This window comes from Phodopus roborovskii, unplaced genomic scaffold (genome assembly GCF_943737965.1).
Source record: "Phodopus roborovskii unplaced genomic scaffold, PHOROB, whole genome shotgun sequence".
Classification (NCBI taxonomy): domain Eukaryota; kingdom Metazoa; phylum Chordata; class Mammalia; order Rodentia; family Cricetidae; genus Phodopus; species Phodopus roborovskii.
The window spans coordinates 512581-528175 of record NW_026126459.1 but is presented as its reverse complement, the minus strand read 5'-3'; positions in this window follow the sequence as shown (position 1 = coordinate 528175).

Sequence of the window (15595 nt, the reverse complement as noted above, 5' to 3'; positions counted from 1 at the left end):
CCTAGTTATTCGTGGGTCGAGGTGGGCTAGAACCTGAAAATAATGGGAGAGAAAGAAGGAACGATTGTCAAGCAATGATTGTCAAGGTCTATCTTTATTAGGCACAAAGAGGGGTTTTTAAAGCAAAGCAGGGAGGGAATGGGGAGGGGTAGCTGTGTTGACTCTGGGGCTCTGGTATTGTTCCCAGGCCATAAATGTCTGTTTATCTCAGTTTCTGGCGTCTTGGTTCATCTCAGTTCCTGGGTTGAATGGAACAGACTGCTTTTTTTTTTTTTTTTTTTTTTTTTTTTTAACCAGTTTTCTGTTTTACCAAGATAAGGTTCAATTATAGTTTTAAGGTGTAAGTAATTCTACAAGAGGATGTGACTCAAGACTGGCTCCCAACACTTGACTTTGTAGCTACCATCTGGGGAGTTCAGTGTCTTGTCATACTTCAAGGCTCAGGGGCCAGCTCTACAGGTGTAGGGTGGGACAGGTCAGAAAAGCCCTCCCCATCAGGAGGCCCTGTGCCTACTCCCTCCCTCTCTCACCATCTCAGCAGACAGGAGGCACCCATGTCCTCCTGCTATGGTGACTGTTTCTCTAATACCTCTTGGGATCCTGGTCTCTCCTGTGGGGCTGGCTGGCTGAGACAGCAGTACCCAGCTGTGGCTTTTGATTCACTTTTGTTTTTGATGGAGGTGATTGAGGAGGATTGTCCTACCTCTGCCAGCAAGGCCAGGTGCAGAGCAGAGGTCTGGGCTAGAACCTCTCACATATTGGCCTGTTTTTCAGCTCAGGGTTTGCGCTGCTACCAGTGCCTGGGACTTTCTGAGACTTCTGAGGCTACTTGCCCAGTAGCTACCTGCTCCTACGCTGATGGAGTCTGCATCTTTCAGGAGGTGGAAGCTGTTGCAAGTGAGTTTCCTGTGGCCCATATGAAGATGGAGGGGGTGGCTTGGGAGGAAAGGTCCAGGCACTTGTGGACCATAATTTTTTATGGACCATGGTTCCCCTCCTTCCAAGTAGGGTCCTTCTGGGGTTGGAGTGGGGCTTCTGTAGGGGAAGCAGAGAAGGAGTTGTGCCCTGTGGTCCCAGGTATGTGCTGGGAGGTAGATTCTTGAGCAGGGCTGCCCCGATGGCATGCATGGATGTCATCATCTCCCCTTCCCCACCAATATTAGCTATGTGGCACTTCTGTTCTTACCCTATGTCTAGTGTCTCACAGGCGCATAGAAGGACATGGAGAGCTGGGAGCATTTAGTGACTCTTTGCATATATATATATATATATAAAATGAAGGAATTGGGTGATTTAGGCTAAAGGAATGACTAGGGGTACTGATGGGAAGGAGACCTCAGGACACATCAAATCCCCCAAAGTGCCAGTTTCTAGACTTATCCTCCAGAAAGACAAGGCAGGAACAACCCCACCCTGCTATCCAGTTTCCTGCTCTTTCCCCAGCCTGGCCATTTCCTGGAGTAGGTCTCCTAGACTGAACTTCCTGGGGGAACAGACCTTCCTGGTTGCCCTTTCTGCTATGTCACTGGGTGATCTTGCACTGTGTCATGTCTTTGTGTATGTGGGGTGTGTGTTTGCCTACGAGTATGCGTGCACATATGTGCATGTGTGTAAAAGGCAGAGAACACCCTTAAATATCATTCCTCAAATACTGTCTACTTTTTAAAAAAAGATTTATTTATTTCATTTTATGCAAATGAATGTTTGATGGATCCCCTGTGACTGGAGTTATGGATGCTTGTGAGCCACCATGTGGGCATCTATAAAAGCAACAAGTACTATTTGTGCAGTCCCAACCACCTTGTTTTTTGAGACAAGATCTTTCACTGGGCCCTGGGATTTGCCCACTAGGCTAGTGGGATTGGCTGAAAGCTCTGGGGAATCTCCTGTTTCCACCTCCCCAGCACAGAAATTAGAAGCAGCACTACCTTGTTTGGTGCTTAGCTTGTGTCCTGGGGATCAAACATGGGTCCTCATGTTTCCATGTGGCAAGCACTTTACTGACTGAGTTGTTTCCTCAGCACATTATGTGTAAGAGCATGTGTGTACACATGTTTCATGTGTGGGTACATGTGCACTAATAGGTACAAGTGTATGGAGCCCAAAGCTTGAAAATTCAGCTAGTGTAGCCAGTGAGCTTACCTCAGAGATTCCCTGTCTCTGCCTTATGAGCACTGAGATTACAAGTAGGCCACCATGCATGGGTTCTGGTGATTGAAATTCCAGTCCTCATGCTTGCTCAAGCAAGCATGTTATCATGTTATCCTTCAAGCCACCATAGTTTTTGGGTTTTTTTTTGTTTGTTTGTTGGTTTATTTTTTAATTTTTTTATTTTTTGAAACAGGGTCTCACTCTAGCCCAGGCTGGCCTAGAACTCCCTATGTAGCCCAGATTGGATTTGAACTCTTTAACAATCCTCCTGCCTTAGTTTTTCAAGTTCTGGGATTACAAGTGTGAGCCATTATGTCTGCCTTCAATGTGCCTTAGAGGCAAGGCTGGGCCATCCAGGCCTGATGGCATGTGACTCAGACTTTGGGGTACGGAATTGTTCCTGAACACCCTGTGAGGTCACTCCCTGATTTCTTGCAGACTCTCACAAAGTGAAAACAAAGAACAAATTCTGCCTTCCTTCCTGCCCTGATGAGAATTTTCTTGGAAATGTTGAATTCTTGGGTACCACCGTCACCTCCAAGATTTCCTGTTGTAAAAAAGACCTCTGCAATGCAGCAGTTCCCACTTGGGGCAGCACCTGGACCCTGGCAGGGGTGCTTCTGTTCAGCCTGGGGTCAATCCTCCTGCAGGCTTTGTTGTGATGGTTCTTCCTGCTATGCCCTCCCTCATCTTTGTATCCCAATGTGTAATCACTCCTTCCTGGAGCCCTATAATGATGAGTTGTAAAATCCCTGAGGTGGGATTTGGTTGTGGGCCACCTTACTTCAACTTTATAGCCCCTGCTGGGTAGGTGCCCCACCCCCTCACCAGGTCTTTCAGATCTGCACCTCCAGAAGGCCATTTTGTTGTGATTGGCTATTCTTGGCCCCAGAGGTGTGTGGACAGTACTGGGAAAGGGCAGGATTCCATAGCATTGTGCCACCATATATATCTCTGGGCTCCTGCAGACTTCCCACACATGCTGCACAAAACTTCCCCAGTTGAGTCCAATAAACCCTTTGAACTCCCAGCCAAGAACTCCACTTTCCTTTTCCTCCTCTGAGCCCTCCGAGATGTGACTACTGACCCACATCTCTGCCCTTTCAGCTAACTATTTCATGCTACCCAGCTCAGAGTGGGTTATCTCTTAGTTTGGATGGGCTTCCCTCAGGTCTGATACTGGGGACAGAGAGAGGGTTTCTCCATTTCCCAAGAGCACTTGCTTGTGCTGGGGAAGGGATCAGCCGAGGAGATGAGCCCCCAATGGTGGATAGGTGTTGCTCTGACAGATTCTTTTAGTTCTGAAGTGGAAGCCATTTACTGCAGGGGCTCATGGCCTGGCCACAAATTCTTCACCCTGCTTCTGTTAGAGTTCCAGTCTATACTGGATGCTGCCACTGGGAAGGCCTGAATTGCCACAGTGGGACAACCAGGGGTTCATCATTGCTCTTTCCTTTAGTTTTTGAGAGGTCACTGCCAGAGATGATCAGAACCAATATGATTAACACCAGGGGAGTCCTCATGGGATACAGGTAACACCCTGGAAACCGCTGAGCCATCTCTCTAGCCCCACCTTGGAATTCTTTAAGATTTATTTTTATTTCATGCACAAATGTTTGTCTGTCTGCATGTATATAGACCATGTACACATAGAGGTCATTGGATCACTCGAAACTACAGTTACAGACAGTTATGAGCTGCCATGTGTATGCTGGGAACTGAACCCAGGTTTTTTTGCAAGAGCAGACAATGCTTTTAACCATAGAGCTCTTGCTTCTCAGTTGGTGAGAGGCTTCAACCAGACTCTGGGTGAGGGGCTCCTTTCCCTTCCCAAGTCCCCATAATTGTCTCTATCCTTTTATCTTGCCTCACTCGTAGGAAGTTGCTGTCATGACTCAAAGGGACAAGTTGGTTCCCATATGATGACTTCTAGTCCAGGGGCAGCCTTGGCAGCATAGCTTGCTGTTCTCATTTGGGGATGGGTTCAGATCTTTGTCATAATGATGATGATGGACTAGTGCTGGTGTTCCTCAATTCCAGGTTCAGTCTAGGTTCAGGACTGTGATGGGTAATACTGGTTGTTAACAAGGCTACATCTGTAATCAACTAAAACCCACCCTAAATCTGGGCTACACCATCTGATGGAAGCCTGTATAAAGGACATGGAAGAAGGAACACTTGCTTTTTGACAGCTTCAATTCACACCTGGACGAGTTCCAGCTAGTAAGTGATTTTGTCTTAAAAGTGGGGACTGCCTCTGAGAAGTGACATACCAGAAGTTGTCCTCCAACTTCCACAGAGTCTTACACATGTGCACTCACATACATAAAACACACTTATCTTTAATTTTCTTAGTAGATATAACATCTTAAACTAGAACATTTGTGTATTCTCAAACTCAAGTTCCTTTTAGGTCTGTCTGTTGATATCCATTCTTGTTTTGCTCATGGAAATAACTGCTATTTTCCTTACTGATAAGAAATTTTATTACAATATGATTACATTAATTGGGTGTGGTGACTCATACCTGTATGTAATCTTATAGGTGTTAGTCCTAGGACCATCTGAGGCAGGAGGTTTAAGGTTAAGGAGTACATACAGATCTTCTATTCTTGTGGTGCTGCAGCTCATCCCTTTCCTGTGTCTAGTGCCAGTGCTGAGGAGGTAGAGAAAGTGGGAAGTAGGAGTGAAGGGTCAGCTTGGACTACATAAGACCCTTTCTTAAAGACAGACAGAGAGAGAAAAAGAGAGGAGAGAGAGAGAGAGAGAAAGGGAGAGAGGGAGAGAAGCCTAGAGCCTACACAATAAAAATCCCCTCTGTTTTTCTGTCATTTTTATATTTATTGTTACCTCTTTACAAGCTTGCTTTTTTGTTGTTGAGTTTTGGTGTTTAAGGGTTCTGTCTGGAAAATTCATCTATCTGATTGTTGAGGCAGTAATTTGATGGTATCAGTGCCTACTTCTTCAGGATTCCAAAGTACACAGGCCAGCTGAGGCATGGACTGAAAAAAAAAATACCAGATTCTTGGCTTTTCCATTGGGAAATGGCCATTGTTGAACTAGCCAAACCACAGCCTGTAGGCTACTCTAATAAAGTCCATATACATGTTCTTTCTATCAGTTCTGTTTCTCTTGAGAACCTTGACAAATACACTGTATCTCCAAGCAAGGCCAGACAACAGTATGTTGTAGGGTATTCACCACAGAAGACTGCCAGGACATGGGTTTAAGCCAATAGAAAGTCTTTATTTGCAGGCCAGCAATTACACTGAGTGTTCAGGATCCTAGTGTAGCACTGAACCATCCTCAGTGAGGACAGTTGTTAAGTGACACACTTCACTTAACAAGAACAGTGAGCCCGAAGCAGACCTACAATCAAGGTAATGTATATCCAGTGCCATTATATGTATGGGATCTATTTTTTATATTTAAATTAGAAACTAACTTATTTTACATATCAATTCCAGTTCACTCTCTCCCATCCTCCTATGCCCCCCAGCGACCCCCTCATCCCATTCCCCATTTACTCCCCAGAGAGGGTGAGGCCTTCTATGAGGGATCATCAAAATCTGACAAGTCATTTGGGGTAGGGTCTGGGCCCTCCCTTGTGTCTCTAGGCTAAGGGAGTATCCTTCCATGGGGAATGGGTTCCCAATATCTATTCGTGCACTAGGGATACATCCTGGTTCCACTGCCAGAGGCCCCATAGACTGCCCAGTCCTCCTAGCTGACACCCACATTCAGGTCTTACATTGGTTCCCTAGCTGTTAGACTGGAGTCCAAGAGTTCCTACTTGCTCAGGTCAGCTGTTTCTGTAAGTTTTCCCAGCATGGTCTTGACCCCTTTTTCCTTACTCCTTCCTCTCTGAAACTGGATTCCAGGAGTTTGGCTCAGTGCTTAGCTGTGGATCTCTGCTTCTGCTTCCATCAACTACTAGATGAAAGCTCTGGGATGGCATCATTCTCCTTATTGTGGAAGGGCATTAAAAGGTAGCCTCTCCACTATTCCTAGTTGGGGTCATCATTGTGGATCACTGTACGATTCCCTACTGCCAGATTTCTCTTTAAACCTATAGTGGCTCCCTCTATTAATGTGTCTTGTTTCTTATTCTCCTCTATTCATCTTCCTATTCAATCTTCCTGATCCCTTATGTACTCCTCCCAATTTGTTCAGGGGCTCTTGTCCCTTTCCCCTTCTCTGGGGGACCATGTATGTCTCTCTTACAGTCCTCCTTGTTTCCTAGCTTCTCTGGCAGTGTGGATTGTATTCTGATAAACCTTTGCTCTATGTCTATATCCATATATGAGTGAGTACATACCATGTTTGTCTTTCTGTGACTGGGTTACTTCACTTAGGATGGTTTCTTCTAGTTCTCTCCATTTGCCTGCAAATTTCAAGATTCCATTGTTATTTTCCGCTGTGTAGTACTTCACATTTTCTGTATCCATTCTTCAGTTGAGGGGCATCTAGGTTGCTTCCAGGTTCTGGCTATTACAAGTAATGTTGCTTTGAACATAGTTGAACAGATGGCTTGTATGAATGTGTATCCTTTGGGTATATGCCTAAGAGTAGAATTGCTGGATCTTGAGGTAGACTGGTTCCCATTTGTCCGGAGGAACTGCCATACTGATTTCCAAAGTGGCTGTACAAGTTTGCACTTCCACCAGCAATGGAGGAGTGATGGGAGATGTCATTCTGTAAATATGTTTCTCATACTGGTTAATGAATACAGCACTGTTGGCCAATAGGAAAGCAAGATAGGTGGGACTAGGAGACAAGGAGGATTCGAGGAAGTAGTAGGGAGGAGTCAAGATGGAGAGACTGGAGAGAGCAGGACGCCAGCCCCACTCTCTGGTAAGATGAGACCACGTGGAAATACTTAGATTAATAGAAATGGGTTAATACTTAAGACAGAGCTAGCTGATAAACAAATACCTGGCCAATATCAAATACAGTGTCTCTGTGTGTTAATTGGGGGCTGGTGCCGCGGTGGGTTCAGGCCGGCAGGGAAACCATACTCGTAACAGAGGAGCATTCCACTTTCTCCACATTCTCTCTAGCATAAACTGTTGGTATTTCAGGAGGTCCCATTTATTAATTGTCGATCTCAGTGTCTGTGCCACTGGTGTTATGTTCAGGAAGTGGTTTCTTGTGCCAATTTGTTCTAGGGTACCTCCCACTTCCTCTTCTAAGAGGTTCAGTGTAGCTGGATTTATGTTGAAGTCTTTGATCCATTTGGACTTAAGTTTTTTGCATGGCGATAGATAAAGATCTGTCTGCAATCTTCTATATGTCCGCATCCAGTTATGACAGCACCCCACTTGTTGAAGATGCTTTCTTTGTTCCATTGTATAGTTTTAGCTTCTTTGCCAAAAATCAGGTGTTGGGAGGTGTGTGGGTTATATCAGGGTCTTCAATTCAATTCCCTTGGTCTACCTGTCTGTTTTTGTGTCAATACCAAGCTACTTTCATTACTATAGCTCTATGGTAGAGCTTAGAGTCAGGGATGGTGATGTCTCCAGAAATTCCTTTATTGTACAGGGTTGCTTTGGCTATTCTGGGTTTTTGCTTTTCTATATAAAGTTGAGTATTGTCCTTTCAAAGTCTGTGAAGAATTGTGCTGGGATTTTGATGGGGATTACACTGAATCTGTAGATTGCTTTTGGTAAGATTGCCATTTTTACTATGTTAATCCTACCTATCCAAGAGCATGGGAGATCTTTCCATGCTTTTCTGGTATCTTCTTTAATTTCATTCTTTAATGACTTGTCATACAGGTCTTTCACCTGTTTGTTTAGAGTTACCCCAAGATATTTTATGTTGTTTGTAGCTATTGTAAAGGGTGATCTTTCTCTGATTTCTTTCTCAGTCCCTTATTGTCTATATATAGTAGGGCTACTGAATTTTTTTTTTAGTTAATCTTGTATTCTGCCACTTTGCTGAAGATGTTTATCAGCTATAGAAGTTACCTGGTAGAGTTTTTTGGGTCATTTATGTAAACTATCATATCATCTGCAAATAGTGAGAGTTTTATTTCTTCCTTCCCAACTTGTATCCCCTTGATCTCCTTTTGTTGTCTTATTGCTCTAGCTAGAACTTCAAGTACGACATAGAAGAGATATGAAGAGAGTGGACAGCCTTATCTTGTTCCTGATTTTAGAGGAATTACATTGATGCTGAAAAAGCTTTTGACAAAATTCAACACCCCTTCATGATAAAGGTCTTGGAGGAATCAGAGCTAACAGAAACATACCTAAACATAATAAAGGCAATATATAGCAAACTGACAGCCAACATCAAACTAAATGGGGATCATTTTTTTAATTTTTATTTTTGATTTTATAGAGGATTACAGTTAAGAGATTGCATGAGGAGGTATAGGATGGACTTCCAGACAGGGAGAGTGAGGAGGAGGAGGAAGAGGAACTTAGGCTCAAGGATAAAGAAAAGGAGATGCCAGGAGACAACCAAACACAAAGGAAGCAGGAAGGTATAACATAGAGAATAAAAGAAAGGTAAAAAGCCCCGAGGCAAAACATAGATGTATAGAAATGGGTTAAATTAAGTTAAAAGAGTTAGTGGGGCAAGCCTAAGCTAAGGCTGAATATTCACAAATAATAAGCCTCTGTGTCTTTATTTGGGAGCTGGTTGGTGACCCAAAGAAAATTCCAACTATAATGAGAACTTTTTAAGTTGGACTGAGTGCATTTCTGCATTATGGTATGACTACAAGCCTTTGGGGGCCAGGTAGTGGAGTGTGGTGGTTAAAAGAAAATGACTGCCAAAGGGAGTGGCACTGTTAGGAGGTGTGGCTTTCTTAAGAAGGTGTGGCCTTGTTGGAAGAAGTATGTCACTGTGGAGGTGGACTTTGAGGTCTCATGTATGCTCAAGCCAATGTCCAGTGACATAGATCACTTCCTGTTGCCTATGGGTCAAGATGTAAGAATCTCAGATCCCTCTCCAGTACCATGTCTGCCTACATGCCACCATGTTGCACCATGATGATAACTGACTAAACCTCTGAACCGTAAGCCAGCCCAATTAAATGTTTTTCCTTTATAAGAGTTGCCGTGCTTATGGTGTCTCTTCACAGTAACATAAATCCTAACTAAGACAGAGCCTGTCCCTGAAAAGCCCGTACAAGGGTGGGCTAGAAGAATATAGGCTGAGCAAGGGCAGGGACCAATGATATAGGAGTGTCCAGACCAAAGAGGGTCTGGGAATATTCCAGAAACCCTCAACCTACCCTGCCACTAGGCACAGGCTCCCTTACTTTGACAAGCCCTGGGTCTAACAAACTAACTTCAAACTAAAATTAATCAAAAGAGACAGAGAAGGTAATTTAATGTAGAGAGCCACTGGTGCCACTCCCGAAGATGGCGCCGGTTTCCTGTCCATGAGCCAGCAAGGCGTGGTTGTTTTCCACCCGAAGGATAGCAATGCGCATGGGGTGTTTGTCACGAGTATCGTGGGCTGCACCAATCAGTAATGGACATGACTCCTCTGAGCATATATAAGCAGAGCCCTTTTTCCTCCTCGGGGTCCTTCCTCATCTTGCGGTAAGAGCCACACAATAAAGCTACGCTACAGAAGAATCCTGTTGTTGAGCGTCGTTCTTGCAGGCGAGGCGACAGCGCTCGACAATTTCATATTTGTCAAAGGAAAAATCCATCAAGATGAAGTTCTCTTATTTCTCAATTCTGAGCATCTATGCCCCTAATGCAAGGGCACCCTCATTTGTAAAAGAAACATTACTAATAAGCCCCATACACTGATAGTGGGAGAGTTCTTCAGCACTCCATTGTTGCCGGTGTCTCTTTCTCACCTGGTCCCACAGCCTTTTAGCCCCAAATAAACACATATAGGCTTCTATTAATTGGAAACTTCATATGAAAAAAACAACACCCCCCCCCAGATTAGCCAAAACAATTCTGCACAAAAGGAACTTCTGGAGGCATCACTACCTCTGACTCCAAACTCGAGTATATAGCTGCAGTAATGGAAACAGCTTGTTATTGGCACAAAAACAGACAGGTAGACCAATGGAATCAAATTGAAGACCCTGATATTAACCTACATACCTATGAGCACCTGATTTTTGACAAAGTAGCTAAAAATTATAAAATGGAAAAAAGAAAGCATCTTTAACAAATGCTAGCATAACTGGATGTTGACATGTAGAAGAATGCAAATAGATCCATATCTATCACCATGCACAGAACTCAAGTCCAAATGAATCAAAGACCCATTAAATCCACTTATATTGAACCTCATAGAAGAGAAAGTGGGAGGTAGCCTTGAATGTAGTACAGATACAGATAATTAATAAATTGGACCTCCAGAAACTGAGAAGCATCTGTAAGGCAAAGAATATGGTCAGCAAGACAAAATGGCTCCCTACAAAATGGAAAAAGATCTTCACCAACCACACATTTGATAGAGGACTGATCTATAAAATATACAAAGAAGTCAAGCTAGACATCAAAAGACCAAATAATCCAATAAAAAATGTGGTACAGATCTAAAAAGAGACCTGTCAACAGAGGAATCTCAAATGGCCGAGAGACACTTCAGGAAAATACACAACATCCTTAGCCATCAGGGAAATGCAAATCAAAACGATAGTAAGATATCATCTTATACCTGTCAGAATGGCCAAGATCAAAAATACCAATGACAGCTTATGCTGGAGAGGATGTGGAGAAAGGGGTAGATTCCTCCACTGCTGGTGGAAGTGCAAATTTGTACAGGTGCTTTGGAAATTAGTGTGGCAGTTTCTCAGAACATTGGGAATCAATCTGCCTCAAGACCCAGCAATACCACTCTTAGGCATACACCCAAAGGATGCACACTTATACCACAAGGACACTTGCTCAACTGTGTTCATAGCAACATTATTCATAATAGCCAGAACCTGGAATTAATTTAGATGCTGCTCAACAGAAGAATGGATAAGGAAAATGTGGTACATCTACACAATGGAGTAAAAAACAATGACACCTTGAAATTTGCAGGCAAATGGATGGAACTAGAAAAAATCATTCTGAGTGAGGTAACCCAGGCCCAGAAAGGCAAATATAATATGTACTCACTCATAAGTGGATACCAGACATAAAGCAAAGGACAATCAGCTTACAGGCCACAACTCCAGAAAACCTAGGTAACAAAGAGGACCCTAAGAGATACATACATGAATCTGACTAGGAAGCAGAAAAAGACAAGATCTCCTGAGTAAATTGGGAGTGTGTGGGGCAGAGGGAAGGTGAAAGGGGAGAGGGGAGGAGGGAACAGGAATGGGAGAAAATGTATAGCTCAATAAAAAATGGCAAAAAGAGACAGTAAGAAAAATATGCCCCAACAAAAAAGAATGAGACAAAAACTCCATGAAAATGCCTTGGAATTTGTTTGGTGTTGGCCAACTGCTCCTATTCATGGGACCTTCCCTGATGTGTGGTATTTCTCTAAAAGGTAGAGCTGTGCATGGGGGTGGGGTGGGGTGGGGCGGTGGGCTCTGGATTCCAAACTCAGATTCACAACCCATCAAAGAAGAGGCTGCTTTCCAGAAGGCAATGAAGACCCAAGGTCTGGGAGCCTTGGCCTGGGAGAGGTACAACCAGATTGGGCTAGGGAAGAGAGAGGACAGCACAGGGTGATGGGGGATGTCCTTCTGTGTCTATGTTTCTCTTATTGGTTTACAAATAAAACACTGTTTGGCTAGTGGCCAGGCAGGGAAGATAGGTGGGGCTACCATACTAGGAGATGAGGAGAATTCTGGGAAAGGTAAGCAGGAAGAGCCCACCGGAGAGTCACCATGAGGGACCAGGAGGATAGGACGCACCAGGAGTTCTCTAGTAAGCCAAGACCATGTAGAAACACATAGATTTATGTAGCATCAGAGCTACGATCTGTTCCATGAATTGGGCAAAGGCCTAGAAATTGAAATAAGAGACAAGACAGTGGGTCATTCATTCAATGGCAATGTCGGAATGCCGAATGCTGAATGCCATTTATTGAGGGGAAGGAGTGGGCTTATATTCTGATTTGCAGCACAGTGGAAAATAAAAGGCTTATCAGACTTAGCTCCTCCCCACTATGTGTGTGTTAGCAAAACAGAAAGAGTACCAATGACAACTCCAGGGGGCAAGAAAACAGGAAGAGTATCAATTATAGCTCTGGGGCAAGAAGTTCAAGCCAACAACTTCATTCTTGCTCAAGGTGCCTCAGGGATTCATGCAGGGCCCTACAGATTTATAGTTAATAATTAAGACAGTGCTAGCCAATAAGAAGCCCTAGCCTTTGGCCAGCAGTTTAATAATTAATATGTTTTTGTGTGCTTATTTGGTCCTGAGAAGGGTGGTGGGACCTTGAGGGACAACAAAACCTACAGCAACAATGGGGAGGAGCACCTCTGACACAGGACCAGATGTATGGAGATCTGTCTTTCCCATTCTTCCCAATGAAGGTGGAAGTTGGTGAGGGATCCCAAAGTAGCAGCTGCTAGAATGCCAGAGACATCAGAACAGAGACCCAATATCTGTTCCCTTGTCCATGCCTGAGGGTGAGAACACGAAACCAAAACTGAGAGGAGATACTTGGACACCTCTTGTTGGGCCAACTGGACCAACCAGTTTATTCTTCTCTCTGAGTTTCATCCCAGTTTCTATCATCAGTTCTTCAAAGAGCCCTCAGATTAGCAGTCCCATAGTAGCCCATTCCTAGAGACACCTCCTACTTATTGGAGGTCTGCTTTCTGTCTCTTAAGCCCTGACTTATGAATTTACAATAATCTTGTCACTAAAACTCTATGGTCTATGAATTTCTTTAATTCCAGAGACAAGAACCTGAAAGCCACTGGCTTTGGTGGCCCCCGAGTTTTCCAGGACCCTAGCCTCTGACGTTTAGTTAGTTCACTAAGAGCTGAGAAAGACTTTGTAGTATCTCTCCCATCCCTTCAGTTCTGAGAAGGAAGTGGAGTGGCCCTGGAGGAGGGTTGTAAGAAGGTGAAATTTCTGACAGCTTTATTCTACCAAAGCCCTGTTTCCCAATCTTTCTGGTCCAGGGAACAGAGTGCTAAAAAAAGGAATTTCCTTGGCCTTCCTTGGCACCTCTGTATGACTGCCCCTCCCATTCATCTGAGTACTTGTCTCTCACCCCAAGTCTCTGAAGATTACTGACCAGGTCCTAATGGACATGGGTGCTGATGGAGGGGGATGCTGCTATGTGGATAGAGTTGATGTATAGAGGATACAGGGACTCCAAACCCTAGCCTGTATCTCTCTAAGTAGGACAGAAGATTCCAGTGGGGGCTAGGAGCCTCACCATACTGCCCAGAACTTAACACCTGATTGTGAAGTGGGGATGGGTACCAGCCTCTGGCCAGCTGTGTGTGCCATTCCCAGCTCTCCCCCGGTGGGGTTGGGAATGTCATGGAAGTCCCACGGGCGACTCTTCTTCACCCTAGGCTTGGGCAGAGGTCAGAGAGTCCTAAGCAGCACTGTTATACTAAGTGGATCTCCCCCACCCGCTTCTCCTCCATCTCCTTCCCCCACTCCCTCTTAAGGTTCTCTCAGACCCCTTCCCTCCTCCAAACTTCAGGAAATAGAAACTCAAATTCTGGGCCCCTCCTCCTTTCAAAAGTCAAGGAAACCGAAAGTTAGCTAGCTTCTGAGCTTCCCCACCTCAGTTCAATTTCTCTTCTTGCTACGTGGCTCTTGCGGTTTGTCTGAAGCCTATGGTGCCCTGTTCATGGTCAGTCCTATGTAGGACCTAGGATCTGAGCTTGAAGATGGGAGTGGGTGCCCCAGGACAACATCCTAGGGTCCCCAAATGCACAGGTCAGACTAGGTCTTTCTTGTAGCACTCAGTGCTACTATTACCCCCAAGGGCTCCTGGAGGATGGGAGCATCCTCCTCTTACTCGCAGGGAAGTTCAGTCACGTTAATGAGAGTTAATGGGGAGACTTCCACAGACAACTGTGGAGAGGCGTGATTCCACTGACGCGAAATGCACTCTGACTGTTGTGAAAGCTTTCACCACTAGAGGGCGCGTGCGGCCGAGCGTGGAGCCCGGGTCTGGCGGCATTGTTTGAGCCATCCTCCTGGGACTGGGTTGGTCTACTTCCTTCCCCAGCTGTGCCTGCTGATGAATTAAAGGGATAAGGGCGGCCTCCGCTGATAAGGGAAGAGGGCACGGGTAGCACGTCCAGGTCTCATAACCATCAGCTTAAAGTCACTAGATGCGTATCAGACAACAGCCACATGCCACACCTGAGTCCCCTTGCCCTAGGGTAGATTACCTCCAGCCCTCACTCACAGAACCTGCTCACCAGCTGGGCAGATAACTGAGGCTCTTGGTCCAACAAGTCTTTCATCTTTCAAATTTCTCCGGATGTCTGTGCTGCAGCCGTGGTCCTCAGAGTACAGAACACAGACCGGGGTCCGGTGTGCTCAGGCTGCCCTTCCAAATGAGAGACTGCCCCATCCTCCAGGTACCCAAGGCCTAGGAGCTGCCTGGGAGCGCACTGGGTTGGCAGAGTTTCCAGTTGGCATGAAAACTTGTGTGTATGTGTGGAGTGTGTGTGGGTGGGGGAGAGGGTCCCAGAGCTTCTGGAAACAGGCACAGTGGCCCAGGCTGCTTTTGGTCACCAGGCTGGGTGCAGAAAGCTGGGAACTTAAGAGTTCATTGCTGGGGCAGGTGTGAGTAGGAGGGGACTGGAGTCAGAAGGAAAGCAGGGGACTCTTAACAATTTAATTTAATTAAGGTTTGAGAGGAAGACTTGACCAGACTGGTGGGTCAGTCCTTTGGAACCTGCCTGCCTGGGAGAAATGAATTTATTCCACAAGAACTTTTATGCTCCTCTCTTGGTCTAGAAAAATACTGAAACAAAGGATCCCAAGAAGTTGGAATTTCCTCAGAAACTTCCTGCTGGGAAGACAAAGTCCTGGAAGCAACAGGAGGAACAATTTGTCCCCTGGAGAAAGATTTATGACCTATCAGACTTGGAGCTGAGGTCATGGTGCAGGCCCTGACATCTTGGCTGGACAGCTTACTTGTGCATATCTCATCTCCTGTTTAAAACTTACCCCCAAGTTAAGATCCCAAAGATGGATTTAGTGAGGTCAGGCCACTGGATTTCTTTGTCCCTCTTCCCAGTGTGGCTCTTTTAATTGGCTTTTTGAGGGTGGGTGGTCGAACTTGGCTTGTTGAGCCACTAGTTGCAAACTTAAGTGCCATTAACACCTTTAAAGGAAGACATGGAGGGCAGAGAAACAGTGCAAAAGCCCACAGTGTCAGGGAAGGCAAGCTTGAATTTTGGCAGGTCTCCAAAATAAGAGGGGGAAGGGAGAGGGAAAGATAAAGAAAAGTGGGTATAAGGACATGTGCTGGATAGTTTTATGTAAAAGTGCACAGGCCAAGTTTGAGAAGAGGGAACCTCAATTAAGAA